Source organism: Vollenhovia emeryi, unplaced genomic scaffold (assembly GCF_000949405.1).
Source record: "Vollenhovia emeryi isolate VEMERY1.0 unplaced genomic scaffold, V.emery_V1.0 DF939314.1, whole genome shotgun sequence".
NCBI classification, from domain to species: Eukaryota; Metazoa; Arthropoda; class Insecta; order Hymenoptera; family Formicidae; genus Vollenhovia; species Vollenhovia emeryi.
The window spans coordinates 171502-179680 of NW_011967052.1; positions in this window are offsets into that span (position 1 = coordinate 171502).

Sequence of the window (8179 nt, forward strand, 5' to 3'; positions counted from 1 at the left end):
GTGAGAGCAGAACGTTCTTGAACTTAATCTCAATGTAATATATGTACTATGAGAGCGATATGACTCTGAGGTATTGTTGAGAGAGATGCTACACAAGAGACAGAAAGAGAGAGAATCGGCTCTGAGAATGAGTCCTTCAGGGTGAGCTCTGAGAAGTCTCTCGGATCTATCCTCTAGCGATGAACTTCATCCAGTTCGCAAGAGGATGAGAGTTAGCCCTGATCCGAGGACACTAAAAAAAGAGACGTAGCTACACCCGAACCGATCCTTGCACTTAGCTTTTCTCTTCGGCAATTTGATGATTGTATGAAATCCAGTCTCATGCGTGCTCCTTGGAATGAATGGTTTTCCGTGACGTTGATAACTTTGAGACTCCCAGACGTTGTCAGACAAGAGATGGTGTAACATCCGAAACCACACCGGATCACCTCGTCTTCCTTGTTAGTTTTTAGAATATGACTTTCTCAATCTGAGTTAAAACACAGCCACTTGCACCGAAAGATTCAAGAAGAAGGAAGGATCAACAACCGACCCTAGCAACCGCCACCTCGCAACCGCAGGAGCCCGAGCGGACAAAAGAAAACGAGGGAAAAGCGCTATGATTGGTCTTGAGTCTTTCGAGATCTCGATTACTCTGAGCGGCATTATTTAAACAAAGAACAACTCCCTCAAGGCAAAAAAATTCGCCGCTGGGGGCATAGTAGTTTTTACGTAACGTAAAAGTTGCAATGCTTTGACACAAAACATAATAGCATATTATAGCAGTTTGTTTAATCGAATTTGTATTTGTTAAGCAGTATGTTACAAATCCATTGATTCATCTTCAGCTGCTTTTCTCTCGTGCAGCGCATATTCAGCAACGATCTTTTGCCAGTAATTATCTTCTTTCAGCACATATGGGTATTAACGTCATAACAGATCCTGAACGGTCCCTTGTGACATTACCAATATTAAAATATTAAAAACCGATACCAGCGCGCACGTTTGTACAAATTGCTTCGCGGCAGAGTTGACTCATTATAAATATAAATGGTAGACACAGACGTAGCATATAGACAAAGCTGTTGGGCGGGGCTCGTTTGCGCGCGTTCATTTAGCAGCCGCGTTCTTTATAATAATCCCTCGTGAGTTCGAGAACGATTCTTCAATCGACAGAAGTGGAGCGTCGGCTGCAGGAAAATAAGCAGCGAGAGAAGACAGTGAATCGTGTCCGACCTGATATAATCATCTACCATTCTGATATATATCAGGAAACATAATCCGTTGCGTGATTTACGGTTAATCTAGTGCAAAGAGGAAGAAAAAAGAGGAAAGTTATCAATGCTGGAATTAATATACAGCCGCAATTAGCGCTGAGACACGGGAACGAGTAAGCAAGTTATCGGTTGAGGAAATGTAAAGTGTTTGGCACCGTCAAGAGAATCACGAAAATCAAATCAACAATATTTTGCTAAGTCTGCAAAGCGCTCAGTCCGTCCACGTACACCGACATTGATACGAAAATCGATAAGAAACTGCGAAAAAAGTGCGACTATTTTGATCCTGAATACTATATCGATCTCATTTTGAACATCTCAAATGTTGGATAAACTGAAAACTAATAACGAAGATAAATTGTCCAAGTAAATAATAATCGATGAATATCAGTCGATAGAGAGAGAGAGAGAGAGAGAGAGATCTGATGAAATGAAGCGATTTACAAGTCCTAAGCACTTCTCCGAGGCGATAGCATTGGTGACAACTGTTAGCTGTTTATTGGGACTTCGTGTTTTTGAATACCCACGTGGTCATCCAAGACCTATACTCAGTCTGATCTATCTCTTGTTTCTTTACATCATATATTTCAATGGCTCGTTGCGCGTGCATGAAATATACTATGCAAACATAAGACTGATGAAGCTGGAATATATTTTGTACCAATTATTGACGTATGTCATTATCGCGTCTGTGATAATGAAGATGTTGCTAGGCTGGTGGCATACAAAGGTGAGTCAGCAAAACAATGTGCTTCGACATACAACTATACAATATAATTTTAGAATCTCGACATACAACTATACAATATAATTTTAGAATAAAACTGTGCGTCTGTATAAATTATAATACCGTCTTATTATAAATTGATATTTATAGAAATTCAAAATTTGCCACAAGAAAATCTTCGAAATCGATGAAACACTGCGACAACTGGGATTAACAGTGAATTACGACAGAATATATTACGCGACGATCGGAACCATAACCGTCTGGATTTCAGTCGCCTTTATTGTGTGCACTGTGATTTTCTTTCACTTGAAAATCCGCACGGACGTATTTACTACAATTTACCTTATATTCGTATTAACGTATTCGTTCTCTGTCAACTCTATTAATGTCTTTGAATTTTACATGTTTGCAAGGTATGTAAATCGGCACTTTAAGTAATTGAAACATTTATGTATACTTATTGGACGTATTCACTAATCAATATGTAAAAAATTAATAACCGAGACTGTATTTCATATAACATAACTTATCAAGAGATTATATTTACGTTAAATTATATTAACTATATCAATCTTTTTTGTAATTTTGTTTCTTATTATTAAGCATTTTTGTTTATAATTTTGTTGTTTGCTTCGCGAACGTAAGACAAGTTGTCATAATTTCATAGACAATATATTTTTTAAATATACATATCATATTTAACATACTATTATAAAATAATATAGATGCTTAGAAATAAAATTCGGATTGGTCAATCAACTCTTGCGTGGAAGCTTAACAGATTCGTCAATGAAAGAGACGAAATTGGGCATCTTTGAAATTGAAGATTTATGTAAAAGCATGGGTACCGACCGACGAAAGCAAGTTCTTTCTACGGAGGCGGTATTTCAGAGGCGTCCGGGGATGCAATCTCGAATAAATGTTTCTACGTTAGAAAAGCAAGATCCGATCGTATATCAGATTGAATCTCACACCAAAAAACAATTTCCCAATAATTTCCACACAAGTATATTCCAGAATCAATCTCGCAGGCATACTTCCACGATGACAAAATGTCATAAACATATGCTACAAGTAATGAAGTGAGTACCGGCAATTATTAAATACTTTGTTATGAAATAAATTCTATAAAAGAAAAATATATATGGCTTGTATAATGCCTAGATATATAAATTCAGTTTTTCCTAAGTAAAAATTGATTCAAATTTCTTTAAGTGTGCCATTATCATATTCATAATTTGTGATTTCATGCAAACACTTAGAAAGATTTAATTCAAATTTCTTAAAAACTTCTGAGAAGCAAAAAAATTGTTTAACAAAAAATATTTCTGATTGCCTTTGATTGTTTTTAAGACAGGTGCACTTGGAGTTGTGTAAAGTATCAAAACTAGTTTGCACTATTCTCGGGGTACAGATAGCTTGGGAGATGGGAGTAATTATCATGTTTATCACTGGAGGTCTTTATAATTTGTACATTCGATTCATTATGAACCAACACAAAGTCAAAGGTTTAGTAGGAGATACATTTGTGACGTTAACATTGTGTTCTCTTCAAATTATAAAGGCCATTTCTTTGAATCGCGTTTGCAAGAATGCAGCCAATGAGGTATTTGTTTCGTCCATCATTATCTAATCAACGATCTTGATAAGGTAACTTATACATAACATTTATTTGTAGGGTAACAAAACTATCGAAATTATTCATGCGATTTATGGTTGCAACGCAGATATTGATATGCGAGAAGAGGTGCGTTTATTACTATACATTAAAAGTGATTTCTTTTGTGTTATTGTATTATACAACTATCGCTCACAATTGTTTCAGATTCAACAGTTTGGTATTCAAATTTTGCAAAGTCCGGTGACATTCTCCGCGTTTGGTCTTACTCTGAATTATCGTGTCTTAAGCATGGTTTGTGTCAAACTGTTACCTAGGGATGGTTGTCGTTATATCAATTATTTTGAAAGAAAACAACACAATTTATCTAATTTAAAAAATTCAAGAAAGTCCTTTTCACATTTTTTACAAATAAAAAATGTGAAAATTAATCATTCTTAGAATATCTGTCCCGGTTATATTTTAAATGCATTATATTTCACTTTTCTTGTTTATAGATTTTGAAAACTGTTACGACCTACATGGTTATCATGGTACAAGTGAGCAATATACTGGAATCAAATAATTCTATAGAATATTCATATTATTAAAAAATTGTAGAAATTATTAAATAGTTTATTCATTGCGATGGATCTATAGCCCAGATCGAGCCTTGGCCTCCTCAAGCTTTGTCCTATAGATCCTACAATAATCTTCACTCGAAGAATATTCCTAGCATCCTCTTATAGTTGTTATTAATTTATAGCATTCTCTATTTTCTTTCAATGTGCTTTTGCATTATTCTATTATTTTCCAGGAATAACTCTCCAAGGTAAAGTAAAATATTTCCTACTGGAAAGCGTAATAGTTTTAATGTAAAAGTTTCAGTGTTCTTGCGCCAAATACATTTGATCGATATATTCTTGGATTTGTTAAACTGTATACATATAACAAATATGTAGCGGTCATTGACTCAATGTTTAAAATTGCTTTTCTCTCGAAAAGCGTCTGCGCGTTCAACAATGTGCTATGCGCAATTTTCTGTCAGCATTTACCCTCTTTCAGCGGGTATTGTCATGCTGTTTTATGGTATTACTACCATTAAAGTAATAAAAGGCGACTCTTGCGCGCATGTTTTTACAAGAAATTATTTATTACTTTACTGGCACAGTTTGCTTTTTATAGATATATAGTCGCTTCAAAGCCACTGGGCGGGGCTTATTTGCGCACGTGACACGTCCATGTTGATCCTGACAATTGCAAGAAACTCAAGTATGTTCCTTCGTCCATTGACGAAGGTGGATCATCGACTTGGGAAATACAAAAAACGTAAAGTTATCTTGAAATGATAGTGAATCGCGTTAGTGACCGAGCTGATATAATCATCAAACATTCTCACTTAAATAGGAAAATATAATTCATTGTGTGCTATTTACACGTTAATCTAGTATAGAATATACAAATATCGAGAAATAAAAAAGGTGTAATTAATGCTAGAATTACTGCAGCCTCAATTATCGCTAAAACGCGCATGAGAACGAATAAGCAAGTTATCGGTTGAAAGAATGTAAAATATTCGGCACCGTAAAGAAAGATGAAAATTGAGTTAACGAAGTTGTCAATGTCTTGTGCGAAACGTCTATCCCCAGACGCAGTAGCACCGTCATTAAAATCTGCAAGGAAATAAGAAGGTACGACTACTTCGCTTCTATAAATACTAACCGCCAACCTGAGTATGGGTATATCAAATGTTCCATCAGCTGAAAACTAAAAACGGAGATATTTTGTCCGAGTAAGTTACAACAATTGAGAAATATCGGATGTTAGATATCTGACGAGATGAAGCTATTTGCCCGTCCTAAATGCTTTTCCGAGATTATAGCACCGATGACAACTGTCAAATGTATAGTGGGACATCGCGCTTTCGAATATCCTCGTGGTAATCCAAGACCTATACTCAGTCTGATTTATCTCGCGTTTATTTACATCACATTTTGTTGTGGCATATTACGCATGCAACAAAATTACTTTGCGGGCTTTAAACTGATGAAACTGGAATATGCCTTAATGAAATTATTGATATATATCCTTCTAGTATCTGTAATATTGAAAATGTCGCTAGGTTGGTGGCACACAAAGGTGAGCAAAATAAGGGTACGATACGTTATAGTTGTATCGTACCGCATTCATGGTATATAAATCATAAAATACAATTTTAGAAGAAAACCATGCGCGCATGCGTATGAGTTGTAATTTTATCACATGGTAAATTTACATTTATAGAGATTTAAAGTTTGTCTCAAAAAGATCTTCGAGATCGACGAAACGTTGCGACAGCTCGGACTGACGGTGAATTATGACAGATTATACTTCGTTATGATTGGAATCATAACTGTTTTGATAACGTTTGTTTTCGTTATGTGGACAATGATGTTCATTCACTTGAACATCAGCACGGATGTATTTACTTCAATTTATCTTCTACTCATATACACGTATTCGTTCATCATCAACTCTATTAATATATTCGAATTCTTCATATTTGCGAAGTATGTAAATCAACTTTTTAATAATCAAGAAATTTATGTATTTATTAGATTAGTATTCATAAAATTAATAAGTGAAAAATTAATAGTCACTATTGTCTTGCTTAACTTATTATACATAATATCAACATTGAAAGTATGTTATAACAATAATTTTCTGTAATTTTGTTTTATATTATTAAGTAATACTTTCTGATTTATATTAGATTATAGATATTAGAGTTCTAAAATATATGTCATAATATTAATATGCTTCTATACAATAATGCAGATGCTCACAAATAAAATTTAAATTGGTCAATCAACTTTTGCGCGAGAGCTTAACAGATTTATCCAAGAAAGATAAGAAATTAGGCATTTTTGACATGAAGGATTATGAGAGTATCATAGATGTCGAGCAACAAAAGCAAGTTTCTTCCACAAAGATGATATTCCGAAGGCGTCAGCGGGTGCAGACCGGAATTAATTTTTCTATATTGAAGAAGCGAGATCCGGTCGTATTTCAAACTGAATCTCACTTTCCATCTCATGTCACAAATCATTTTCAAAACGTACTCCAGAATCCACCTCGAAGACACAATACCACAATAACAAAATGTCAAAAACCTAAACATCTTTTACAAGTAATCAGGTGAGTAGAGGCAATTATTCAGTACGTTGGTACAAAGTGAACTCTGTAAAATAAAACATCTGTATATTACACATAAAATATAAAATATTTAGATAGATATTTATTTGGCATTTTTCTTAAGTAAAAATTTATTTAATTCAGTTTTGCTGTTAACGTATTTAAAATTTGTAATTTTGTACAAATGCTTAAAATATTCAAGTCAAATTTCTTAAAAAATATTGAGAAACAAAAGACAACATTCAATAAAAATATTTCTGATTATCTTTGAGTGTTTTTAAGACAGGTACACCTGAAAGTGTGTAAAGTAACGAAAATAGTATCCACTATCCTTGGAGTACAAGTAGCTTGGGACATAGGAGTAATTATTATGAATCTTATTGTATCTCTTTATAATTTGTATACTCCATACATTATGAGCACACGATATAAAATATTGGACAGAACATACGTTTATGACGTTGTTATTGTGTTGTTATCACGTTATGAAAATCTTTATTCTGAATCGCGTTTGCAAGAATGCAGCTGATGAGGTAACTGGTTTTATAGTCCACAATCGAATTAACGATCGAGATACAGTAACTTTTACATAACATTTATTTATAGGGAAACAGAACCGCTGAAATCATTCATTCGATTTATGGTTGCAATACAGATATTGATATAAAGGAAGAAGTTCGTTTGTTGCAATACATTAACATATAGTTGCTGCTATATGTATATTATCTAATTATCGCTTGAAATTGTTTCAGATTCAACAGTTTGGCCTTCAAATTTTGCAAAGCCCCGTGACATTTTCTGCGTTTAGTCTTACTCTGGACAATCGTGTCTTAAGCATGGTTCGTATCAAATTGTTACATACGGGTGGTTGTCGTTATATCGATCATTTTGGCAAATACGACAAAGTTTACAATTAAAAACGCTAAATAATGGTCTCTTAGCACTTTTTATAAATTGTGTGGAAATAAGTTTTATAAATTTACCCCGATCATGTAATAAATGCAGTATATTTAACTTTTCTTGTTTATAGATTTTGAAAATCTTGACGATATACATGGTTATCGTGATACAAATGGCCAATGAATTGGAATCGAATAATGCTATACATCATTCAACATTTTAAATAATGGTAGATATTAAATAATTCATTCATCCCAATGGCGCTACTACCCAGATTCAGTCTTCACCTCCTCAAAGTTCTCATCCTCTAAATATCCCCTTTATATATGTTAACATTCTCCAGTTCACATGAAGCATATTCCTGGTATCTCTGTCAATATTATTTTTCTACCGTGTGATCTTGACTTCTCCACAGGTTTTCCACCTCCTGGAAGATTTCCACGAAACTTTTAGGAAATTCTTCCTTCTTTGCTCCATAAGTCCCACCCCATTAACCTTCTGCCACTTTGTACTTACTAAGCT